The sequence below is a fragment of the Coenobita brevimanus genome, chromosome 40, assembly GCF_032717465.1.
Source record: "Coenobita brevimanus isolate Jiangsu-jjx chromosome 40, ASM3271746v2, whole genome shotgun sequence".
NCBI lineage: Eukaryota > Metazoa > Arthropoda > Malacostraca > Decapoda > Coenobitidae > Coenobita > Coenobita brevimanus.
The window spans coordinates 10,465,632-10,479,057 of record NC_136993.1 but is presented as its reverse complement, the minus strand read 5'-3'; positions in this window follow the sequence as shown (position 1 = coordinate 10,479,057).

Sequence of the window (13,426 nt, the reverse complement as noted above, 5' to 3'; positions counted from 1 at the left end):
TCAAGATCTCCCCAACACTCATCTCCAGCTTCCCGTCTCAATGTCCTCAGCCACGTCTCTTTTGGCCTTCCTCTACCTCTCCTACCAAGTGCCACCCACCCTGGTGTACCTCGTACTATTCCCTGTCTCCTATACACATGTCCTAGCCACTTCCATCGTGAGAACCTAACATATTCATCGACCGGCTGCACTCCCGTTATTTCTCTAATTCTACTATTTGGTATCCTTTCCCACCACTTAACTCCTAATATTCTTCTAAGTGCTTTGTTTTCAAACACCAAGATTTATTTTCCATAGTCACTGTGCTGTACCAAGACTCGTGTCCATAAATTAAGATACTCCTAACCATTACCTTATAAAGTTTGATTTTTGTATGCACAGAAAAATTGTTATTATTCCAAATATTTTTAAGCATTCCCATTCCCTGATTAGCCTTCTTTAACCTTTCCTCGAATTCAAAGTTCAAAAACCATCCTTGACTAAATAAGTACCTAAATATTTAAACCTATCAACTTGCTTTACAACCATACCTCCAATTACATATTCCTGCGCATTTTCCATATTCATATTGATTATTTCAGTTTTTCACAATTAATAACCAAACCCACCTTGCGACCTTCACTCACCAAACAGTCCAACACTCTCTGCATCTCTTCTGGCCCATCACAAATCAAAACTATATCATCCGCATAATCTAAATCCAAAAAGGATTTCCTGTTCTCTCCCCAAAGTATACCTGCACCGGTTTCTGTTCCAACGCGTTTCATAATGTAATCAATGACCAATATAAATAGTAAAGGCGATAGAACACCACCTTGAATTACTCCGGACTTGACTTCAAACGAATCACTCAGACAACCATCAACCATCACTTTACAAAATGTGTCCTTATGCATGTTCATAATGACCCTCACAAACTCCTCTGGTATTCCGTAATGTCTCATGATCTTCCCCATAGTCTCTCTCGAAACACTATCAAAAGCCTTTTCAAAATCAACCAAACAAAGACTTAACGGTACTCTCATTTAATTAACTTGCTGCATCAAATGCCTAACTATAAAGATCTGATCATTGCAACCACGTCCCTTTCTAAAACCAGCCTGTTCATCCCTCAGAATACCCTCAACCACCGGTTCCAACCTATTTAACAACACTCTACTGAAAACTTTCAAAGCTATCGGTGACAAAGAGATTCCCCTCCAATTACCACATTCACTCAGGTCTCCCTTCTTCGGAACTTTAACAATTACACCATTCTTCCAAACTGATGGTAGTAACCCCGTCACCCATATCTTATTGAATAGCTTGGTCAAGATCATTATTAATCTATCCCCCTCCACTTTAAACATTTCCGGAAATAAACCATCCTCCCCTGGTGCCTTATTATTCTTTAAGTGTTTTACTGCTTTCTCCTCTTCTGCAAGCCTCAACTCTCCTGTTTCTATATTTAAATCTTCCTGAGCAGACGGTATATCCTCTTCTGGTGGTATTGGTCTATTAAGAACTGTCTCAAAATGCTCTTTCCATCTATTTTTAATATCCCCATCTTTGGTCAATAAATTTCCTTCCCTGTCTCTAACTGGTATTTCCTTGCGTTTACCTGCATTACCACTCAGTTCTCTAATTGATTCATATGCTATTCTTTGACTCTGTCCATCATTTTTGTTTATTAAGATTTCAGTCTCTGCAACCTTTTCATCCACACATCTTCTTTTATCTCTCCTAGCTAACCTTCTTACTTCTGAATTCAAACTCCAGTACGCAGCTCTTGCTAATTCAATCTCTCGTTCATCAACGCATTGCATCTCACTCCTCAATTTAGCCTCACCTCTCTTTTTTATCATATCCCACGTTTCCTCTGATATCCATTTCTTTCTCCTGAATCTATGTCTCCTTCCAATCGTACATTCAGCAGTCTCATGCAAAACTTTGTTCATATCCTCCCACATCTCATCTACACTTCTCTCCCCCTCTTCCAACGATTCCAACACCAAAAACCTATTTCTGCATAGTAATCTGAATTCCTCCTTTTCTTCTCCTTCCCTTCTAAGCTTAACAATATCGTATCTACCAACACCAGATTTTTCCTTCTTCTGATTTTTAAGTTTAAACCTTATTTTTGCAATGCTGAGTTGATGGTCACTACCAATATCCGCTCCCCGTTTAACATGAACATCTAGCAGAGAACTTCTATGCCTCCTAGTGATAGCGATGTGATCAATCTGATTTTTATATTTTCCACACGGCGACACCCAAGTTGTCTTGTGTATATTGCAATGCTGAAAGAGTGTGCCCCCGATGACTAAGTCATTTGCTAGACAGGAGCTTCCAAACCTCACTCCGTTTTCACTCATCCTACTACCAACTCCCATCTTACCCATACATGCCTCAAATCCCTCATTTGAACAGCCCATTACTGCATTAAAGTCTCCAACGCAGATCAAAACATCATGTCTAGGTACCCTTCCTACTCCTTGCAACTTTTCATAAAATGTGTCTTTCCTTTCATCGAGTGCATCATTAGTAGGTGCATAACACACAAACAGACTGATGTTGCCATGATTTGATTTAAACCGTGCGTATAACAATCGCTCATCTATAGGATCCCACTCACTTAAAGCCTTATTTGCCTTACAACCCAGCAACAATCCTACTCCCTGATAATGCATTCCATCCTGTCGGCCAGATATCAATGAACGTATACCATCCTCCAAATCCAACTTATCGACTCCAGTTAATCTAGTTTCTGTCAGAGCACAAATATCAAGTCCGTATATACATATATATATATATATATATATATATATATATATATATATATATATATATATATATATATATATATATATATATATATATATATAAAAGGACTAAAGGAAACCTTTAATCATCTATGAAGCTCAGGGATAAAGTTGGCTAAACAGAATGTACAGTAGAATCAGATACTGTGGGTCCCATCAAAATAATTGGTTCTGATTATTGTGGGAGATTCCTACACAGGACTTTCAAGAAGAATACGGTACAGTTGTTCAAGAGTCCAGGAGGTAACCTTACTAGGAGTCAGTTGCCCTTTCCAAAACAAGTTAAAGTAGAGGCCAAACTAGTAGACTCAGTCTTTGTTACCCCAAAACATGGTAGCTAGAATATGTTCAGAACTAGAACCTACTCAGAAAAATGACGTGTTGGATGAAAATATGAACCTGTACACAAACTGTGTGACCTAGACAGTGTAGGAATACACTCTGAGGAACCAACCCCTGAAAATAAAATAACTTTGGATTCGTATAACTAGTCTCCGGAATTTTAGGATGGACAGTATTGGATAGGATTACCATGTTAAACCATTCGGAGTTACCAACAAATTACCAAGCAGCTAAGGCTCAGTTAAATTATCTTCTAAGAAAGTTGAGAGATAAACCAGAACATCTAACCATATATGATAATATTATAAAGGATCGATTAAAGAATAAATTTATAGAAGGGGTAGAATTCCCTGTTAACCACAAGGAAGGACATCATTTGCCACATCATGCTGTAAGCAAGGATTCAGTAACTACTCCCATAAGGATAGTTTTCAGTTGTAGTAGTAAAGCGTCCAAGGGATCAGCTAGTTTGAACAATTGCCTATATGCTGGACCTACATTAACAGAAAAGTTAGGGAATGTGTTACTAAGATTTAGTGAGAAACCTTATGTTTATACAAGACATTAATAAGGCCTTTCTCAGACTAGGACTGAGAGAGGAGGACAGGAAATTTACAAAATTCCTCTGGCCTCATGATCCTCACAATGAGGACAGTCCATTGAAAACTTACTGTTTCCGATCGGTGCTCTTTGGCTCTTGTGCTAGTCCTTTCCTACTTTGCAACACTTTATAGCATCATTTTGAAAATGCCAAATGCCCAGAAATAGGGCAGGCTTTTTATATGGATAATTTGCAAGGTGTTGCTGAGACAGAGTCGGAAGCTTTGAAGGCTTATGAAGTAGCCATTTCCGAATGTGGAAAGGCAAATTTGCCGTTACAGAGCTGGAATACAAATTCACCGCTTTTGAGGAATAAAATACAAGAGGACTATCCAACTCCTGACATTCCCCAAATTCCAAATGTGTTGGTTCCTAACTGGGATACAACAGCTGATGCAATAAGTCTGAAACCAATTAAGTTTTCTGACGTCACTCTCACCACGAGTTCCTTCTTAAGTCAGGTCTCCATGTTATTTGACCCGTTAGGTTTGGTTAGTCCTGTAGTTATTTGGGGCAAATCTTTAGTGCAGAAGGCTTGGCGAGAAAAGTTAGACTGGGACTCTGAATTAGGTGAGACACATGTGGAACAATGGGAACAGATCAGATAGGAGTTTGAAACCACATCAAGCATATGTATTCCCAGGAAAGTAAACAGTAATGAGAAGTCATACTTACACATATTTTGTGATGCTTCTCAAAGGGCTTATGAAGCAGTAGCTTATTGTGCAACACGAGAGGATAGTAAGATTATTATGTCCAAGGCCAGAGTTGCGCCAATTAAAGGAAGAATCCTACCTCAAATGGAATTGGCTTCCATAGAAGTAGGAATACTACTCTTGATACTCAGTTTGAGGATATCTATATATGGACTGACAGTGAGACTTTTCTTTACTGGATAGGAAAGGAAGACAGTAAAATTCCTTTCGTCTGCAATAGAGTGAAGACTATTAAAGAACTGTCTTCCAGATTTAAATTCGTACATGTATCTTCTAATCAGAACCTGATCTGCTCTTAAGAGGTTCGACTGTAAAGAGACTGATCAAAGATAACTTGTGGTTTAAAGGTCCTAAATAATTACTTACTAAAGATTGGCCTAAGCAGAAACAGTGTAGTATTGCTGAGGTTGGTGTAGTAAACTTGTAACTGATATCAGCCGATTTTCATCAATAAGACAACTTATTAACGCTATTAAATTAGTTGTTGAATTTTTGAATAAGAAAGTGGGGTTTCAGAAGTTAGATCCCATGGAATAATGGCTGAAAAGGATACAAAGGAATTATTACGGAGAGATATATGACCTTTTAGGCCAAGACACTGGGAACAAGAATAAGCTAAGAGATTTAGGCTTGTTCTTAGACAGAAAGGGTCTGCTTAGATGTCGGGGCGAAAAATAAAAGGCTAATTTGCCTCTCCAAATTAAACATCCCATATTATTAACCAAGAGTGGATACTTAATGCAGTTAATTGTAAAGGAAGCCCATGATTTGACTCTTCATGTAGGTGTGCTGCAGACTTTGGCCCGAATCCGGGAAACGTATTGGATCCCTAAGGGTAGACTGGTCATAAAGAAATATCTCAAAGGCTGTATCACATGTAGGAGGTATGAACAACGACCATATGACTATCCAGGACCACCTGCCTTACCAACTGATAGGGTAAATGTGAGTCGCCCCTTCAAGGTAACTGGAGTGGATTACACAGGTGCTATAACTGTCACGGGTGAAGGAACTCCCCATAAGGTTTACATATGCCTATTTACTTGCACCTACAGTACACAAGGGCAGTCCATCTAGAAATGGCGGAAGATCTGAGTTCAGAGACATTCCTGAACGTATTTCGAAGATTTGCCGCTAGAAGGTCTTGTCCTAACAAATAAATAAGTGACAACGAAACCAGTTTCGTTGGAGCAGCACCTTTACTTTTGAGCATAATGAATGACCCAAAGGTTAAGTCGGCGCTGGGATCCGAAATTGTACCTGGCAGTTCGTAGCTCCAAGAGCACCATGGCAAAATGGATTTACCGAACGAATGATTGGTACTGTGAAGAACTGCCTAAGGAAAACATTACACAGAACTAAGATCACAAGAGAAGAGTTAAGAACAGTGATAACTGAAATTGAAACTAGGATTAATAATAGACCCCTAATCTATTAGATGACATTAGTGTCTCGATTTAGGCCTTGACACCGGCTCATATGTTATTTTGCAGAAAGCTCCATCCGGTCCCTTGTGTGGATATCCAGGAAGTAGTAGATGATCCTACCATAGAAAATAATGAATTAGGACAACACCTACGGGAGGGATATCAACATCTGAAAAGCGTATTAGATAAATGGAATAGACACTGAAGCAAAGAATCCTATGAGAAAGATTTTATGGGGCTCAGGCTGCCAGCAAAAAGTCTGTTATAAACATAGGGGATGTGGTCTTGGTGAAGACAGAATAAACCAAGATCCCAGTGGCCTTTAGCTAAGGTGATCTCCACGCACCGAGATTCAGAGAGGGTGCTGAAACTCGTAAAAATAAAATGTAGGGGACATACCAGCATAAAAACTACTGATAAACTGGTTCCCATTGAGTTAGTGGCTACCCCGGATACAGGGGATTGTGGAGATCAAACGGGTCAAGATGCGCGACCTAGAAGGGCTCTAGCACAGGGTTCTCGAGACCTATAGAGGGAACTACTGGCTAAGGGGCACATTACACGATACAGCATATCATTTTTCGCCTGGCCCCAAAACTGTGGGAAATATTTTCCCCCAGAGCAGTTGCGCTCTGTACTTTTAAAATAGTCGTCCCTGGTTAGATAGCAGAGGAAAACCTGAGATCGTTAATACCTTTTCAAGCGGTTTTGTATAACCCAGAAATTACGTTCTTTTAAATAATTCTTATTATTAATACATTAAATGCTACTGCGCCTAACCGTCATGGACAACTATATTGTAAATACATGTAATTACTTGGAAAGTCCCATTGACCTAAACTGCGTCTGCGTGTTAGATGATGTACCCTCATGTAAAACAGATGTAGGTTTAACATATTTACATAGGTAAAGGGAATTTTTGGTTTGATTTTAGTTTAGTTAAAACTAAGATTAATTAGTATCGCCCTGTATATATCATGATGTAATCTAACTGTATGTAGCATTGTAACTGATTAATAATTGGCACCTCTACAATTCTGTGAGGAACTAGAGGCTTGCCATTTTGACTCACTCTGCTCCTAGACTTCATTAAGCTAGCACGTTGTAAATACACACCTCAAGGACGCTTGGATGCCAAGGCAACCGACATAAAGTCAGGCTCGTCGTCATCTGCTGTCCGACTCTTTCTAGCTAAGTAACTTTTACGAATTGGCCAATTCAATAGGGGATTAGCCAGGAGATAGGAGAGTAATAATTAGGTGAGTTAAAGTATCAGTTACGGTAATCTTAAACCTAAGAGACTTATGTGAATTTACTTTAGGACAAATTTTTGGTGCCTCGAGTGAGGACCTACGAATTGTTTACCAGAAATTTCTTACATTTTTGGTGACGAATGAGGATACCGACTTGTAAAAAATCAGATTTCTGACATACATGTCTGCATCTTTGTGCAATTCATACACTTGCTCCAGATGGTTAGAACGTGAATGCGAGTAGATTAATATGTCTGTTTGATAGCTTACGGAATTGCAGTAATGGATTTTGTAATTAAAACTACAATTCGGATTTGAAATCATGTTATGTGTTTCCTGCTCCAGATGGTATGCGAATGACTAGTTTAAATCTATATACATGATAGCTAGCAGAGAACTGTAATGGATTTTTAAATTGCAGTTTAGATTTAAAGTACATAAGACGTTTTCCCCATCTCCTCCCTCTTACTAACAGGATTGAAAACTCGCAGGTCAGTGAAACCGTGACCGACTTCCGAATTCCTCGATTGGTTATGTTCACTGTAACAGCTTTTTGGTCTGTCATCCTATAGTAAAACAATAATTATAAAGTGTGTTGGAGCATCGAGTTCTGTGTCAGCGTTAATAAATGAGATATTCAAACAGTAAATGATAATAAGAATATAACATTTGTTCATTAGCGAGATGACAGGTGTATAAGAAGGGCACGTTGTTACATATTGTTATTTTTGTTCTGTTTGGAGAAAGGATTGAGTTACATCATGCTGCATCAGTACATGTTACATTATTTTAGTACTCATAATTATGCCACAGCTGTTACATAATTATAGATTACTTGTTGTCTCAGCTACATTACCTTACAGTAGATGCTCTCGTTATCTGCCTTAGTAATACTTATGTTTCGGCAATTACCTTCATTTGCCTTACCTTTTATTTTAACTTATATTACCTACAATTTTATGGCTGAGTGCAAGAAGAGCCAGTGTCAAGAAATGAGGTTTTGAGAAAAATGCATTTAAAAGTTTGTAGACTTTACTAAAATTCAGCTAAGAAGAAGAAACATAAAATTATTTTTTTCATTGTTGTTTAAGACAAATAGCAATCACATAATGCTTTTTCGGTAACTAAAAGCTGTTTTCCATTGTGAACAAAATATATATATATGTAAAGAAAAATTTCCTATGACACTGATCAATTTTTCTTATTTGGTAATAATTAACCCATTTTTAAAATAAAATTATTGTCAAACGTTTTTAACTGCATATTAAATTTACTTAAGTGTAATTTCCTTATCTTAGTTAATATTTATATTGTTTATAAACAAAAATGTGAAAATTATATACATTTTTTTTCATAAAAATCATTCCTGAATTGAACCATTAGCTAGATCTCCAAAAATTTTAGTCTTCAGTTTTCAGCATTTTAGGACTAATAAGAAATTAAACTATGGTGTCATCATCTAAATAATCATCACCTACACCATATGCTGCCTGTAAGCCCCTATAGAAATCAGAGGAAGGAGACCAATCAGTTCCTTCAGCTTTTTAGGCACAAGTTTCCGTGGTCCATCATCTAGTTGTTTGTGGCATCCTCCCTAAGACTCTAGCGACATTGGCCTTTGTACCACTGAAAGACCTATATTTTACAAGTTTCCTGGTACCCTTATCTCCATATGAACAATTTTTGACATTGGCTCTTCTTGCACTCAGCCCTACAATTATACTTCAGCTATTATACTGAATTAGCTGTTTTGCGTATTACCTTGAGCTGTATTACAAATGTACTTCAGCTATTACCTTGAGATTTATCTTAACTGTTACCTGACATGAGAGACGTCGGAATCAGTGCTTGTGAGACTGCAGCAACACAGACCGATAGGCACAGTGTGAAGACAGCTCCCATTATCATCTTTTTCAGGTTATCTGTTGAAAAGTTAGTTTATGGGTAATATTTAACCTCTTATTTGGAGCAAATTTTACAACAACTACTACTACTACTGGTGCCACTGCTACTACTACTGCTACTACTACTACTACTACTGCTACTACTACTACTACTACTATTACTACAACTAATAATAATAATAATAATAATAATGTCACTACTACTACTGCTACTACCACCACCACCACCACCACCACCACCACTACTACTACTACTACTACTACTACATAGAAATGTGTACGTATTTATGAAAATATAATTTTGTGCACACAGTTGAAGCAGTTGGCATCAGTACTTACTTTTTCGTCTCAGTAATCATAATCATACAGTTGTTGTTGATATTTGCCCCACGACATGGTGGGGCATGGGCAAACAGAGAGCCCGTCAGAGAAACACAGCAAAAAAAAGCCAACAGACCACACACACACACAAAAAAGAGGAGGCGGCAAGGCAGAGAAGGATGAGCGTAAAGGAGGCAGAGGTCAAGTCACAAGCCGCAATGACTAGAGCACGATGGAAAACCGCTCAAGTCAGCTCATCCGAATCGTCAATATCTGTGTAGTCAGAGTCCCGATATAGATCCTCGTAGATTTCTAAGTCCCCTTCGTCACGTAGGCGAGATGGACAGCCAAGATCATTGGTCTCCCTCATCTGATCTATGGCCTCGAACAAGCCACGTTCGAGTTCAGCAGCAAGGAACTCACTAGTAGCTGCAGGATCGACGGGAGCTGACTCTGCGAGATGGGGAGGCAGGATCATTACGAGCTCAGGGCGCAGAGGCGAAGGATCAGGGACAGCCTCAGGTGTAGGCGGAGAGGCAGAAGGCACGACAGCTGGTGTGAGGCCCACACCCTTAGCAGCAGTTGGAAAAACCTGGGAGGAAGGGCCCTGAACATCCAAAGGATCGGCTGGAACGGGTGAGGCAGCCCTTTCCCCTTCAGCTGCGGGCAGCAAGGGGTGGACCTCAGCAGCGGTGGTGACGATTTCTAATTCCAAGTCTGTGATCGGAGCCGGGTCGGTGATCATGGAGCCAGTAGCCCTGTTGAGGGGACCATCCAGCCGCAGTCTTTTCCGCGGTGTACTGCGAGGCCGAGGTGGACATGGGCGTGGCTGTGGCTGCGGCTGCGGCCGCCGGGGACGACGCTCCTGACGAAGGGCTAAACGTGCATCGCCAGCAAAGCTCCGGGGGATGGCAAGGCTTGGTAGACAGTGCTCCTCGATGATCTGAGAAAGGAGAACGCGCAAAACAGCCTTGTCACCCCCACTAAAAGCCTGTGCCGTAGCGACACACATCGAAATAAGGAGATTCGTCTCCCCAGAACACCCAGGACCACGAGGCCAGTGTCTCTGTGCCGTAGGGAGCCGCAGTGCATGGGCAGAGCCCTGCACAGCAACACTCCCTGGCCCAGTGACATCCCTAGCCTCAGGACCCTTAGGAGACTGACGGAGACGAAACTCCACTGCCTCACCTTCGCCGAGAGAGCGCCGAAAGTCCCGAGGATTCGGTGCAACGATCCCGAGTCTGTGTACGAAAACATTAACACCGGTGTCCCGGCGCTTGATGAACCCGTACCCAGACTTCACGTTGAACCAGACCACCGCACCCGTGATCTTAGTGGCTCTCGGCAGCTTGGAACTACTGTTAGATGCCCCCCTCAACGGGTCGTAGGCGTGAGCCGTAACGGAAACAGTAGCTCGTTGGTCAGGTATGGAGACGTCTGCTTTGGGGGAGAGCTGGACTGGGAATGAATCATACAGTATTGTAATATCGTACGTGCACTTGCCTTCTCGTATCAGGAGACCTAAATGGGGACGGTAAATGTGTATGCAGTGTTTATGGCAAGTTTTAGTATTCAATAGTGTTGTCTACATTGTAAAACATATGGTGTATACTGCATCGTAATCATTGCTAAATAAAGTGCATTGACTGATTGTTGTTGTTATTATTATTATTATTATTATATCCAGATATTATATTCAGCAGAGGTGTGGCACCTCGCAATGAAAGTTTAGACAGAGATTTTACCAGCCTCAGTACGAGATATCTTTCCTGAATTAAACATAACCATGTGGAGGTAAAAAGAATAAAAAAAAAAACTAATGTCAAGTCACAATTGAAATAAAGCAGCCAGTCTCTTCAGTACGATGTATATTGGAAAAAAAAGCCCGTCAAAGGTAATGTGGAATATATCCCGGGTCTCACTTATCGTTTTGACTCAAAGCTGTTCAAGTCCACGCTGTTTGTTCTTTGACTGTGGAGAGTATCTAGATTACTCCTGTTGTCTGGTTCTGTATATATATATATATATATATGTATATATATATATATATATATATATATATATATATATATATATATATATATATATATATATATATATATATATATATATATATGAAGCCTCTGTGGTAAAGTGTGCGTTTTCGTACACTGAAGAACGAGGGTTCGCGCCCCGCCGGGATAATAACCTTTGGGAATGTTCTTCTGGTCACTTACTGCATTGGCGGACATCAGAGGTGCTTTGGTTGAACCAGTGTCGCATACTATAAAGTATGCTTGCACCCAGCTGGCTTGTGCGGGCCGATTACACTTGGTTCACAGACCACACACACATCCAAAGCCACTCTAACGCTACAATACACTTACAAGCACTTCTCACCCTACATACAATCTCTACCAGACAGCCTAAGGTACTTGGTAGAGATACATTGGCTATATCATCCCCGCTTCGGCTAGGATAGGCCGGTCCTGCAGTGGACACTCAAACGGCTGATGAGATGATATATATATATATATATATATATATATATATATATATATATATATATATATATATATGTACTTTATATAGTCAGTCTTCTAAATCTCTATTTGTACTTTATTTATACATAGGATCCGAATTCCGTCCCCGAAATTAATCTTTTTTTTTTTCACAAAATTTCATTGAAATTCATTGAGAACTTTTTGTGATATCGTGTGGACAAACAAACAACCATAGGAGAATACATTAACTCCCCCAACTTCGTCGGCTGAAGGAATGATTGTATGTATTTGTATTTGTATAAATGATAAAATGAAGGAAAACTGAACTGAACTGAAATGAACTAATGCTGCTACTATAACCACCACCACGACCACGACCACTGCTACTACTACTACTACTACTACTACTGCTACTACTACTACTGCTACTAATACTACTACTGCTACTACTACTACTACTACTGCTACTACTTCTACTACTACTACTACTACTACTACTGCTACTACTACTACTGCTACTACTACCGCTACTACTACCGCTACTACTACCACTACTACTACTACTACTACTACTACTATTACTACCATGGCGCTGCAACAGCGTTGATCATAAGGGACTACTACTACTACTACTTCTACTACAATTACAACAACTACTGCTACTAATACCACTACAAATTTCACTGCTCTGCAACAACGTTGATCATTAGGTGCTACTACTAATATACTGCTAATACTATCCTTCTTATCCGCCGCCATACGAGGCGGAGCGTTTATGCCTGTGTGTGTGTGTGTGTGTGTGTGTGTGTGTGTGTGTGTGTTCCCATTATATCTCATGAACTGCTTGAGATATCAACATGAAACCTTCAGAGTATCAAGATATGGTCAAAATCTTGGCCGAGTTCGAAAATGGGCACTCGAGGTCAATGCCAAGGCTACGAAAATGGCTTTCAAAGGTCAACTACTATGGATTTCCAGAGGCAGTGGAACAGAGTTTTTCGGCAATAACTTTTTATCAAAACGTTGTATTATGGTGATATTTTACCAGGGTATGTTTCAGACCCCGACTTAACTGGCGTCAGTATGGTTTAGTACCAAATGTGGAGACTTAAGGGACGTAAAAGAGGAAAATAAGCACGGGAGGCGACTGTTTTACCCATTGCTGGAGCGAGGCTTCACTTTGACGTTGTCCATATAGACACCGCCCCCTAATCATCGTATGGGTGAAATATTGGAAAGGGTGGGTGTCTGCTTTGGTAGATGGAAAATGTTGCCTATGTTTAAAAAATAAGCCTGGTATTTTCGTATAGGCCTATAAGGAAGCTATCCATTTTTAACGCAGCGATGTGAATTATTGTAATGTTATCATCATATATGGAAATACCATGCACTTGAGGTGTACAACTCCCTATATCCCCTGATTGAAGTACACTTCCAACATTACAAATGTGTACTGTAAGTGACGAAACGTGTCATATATAACTAACATGATAGCCTTACATTGCACACATGACATGTTGCCTGTTATCGTCATAGTGGAATTTATAGTTCACCGGAGAGTAAGGAGACACCTGTTTAA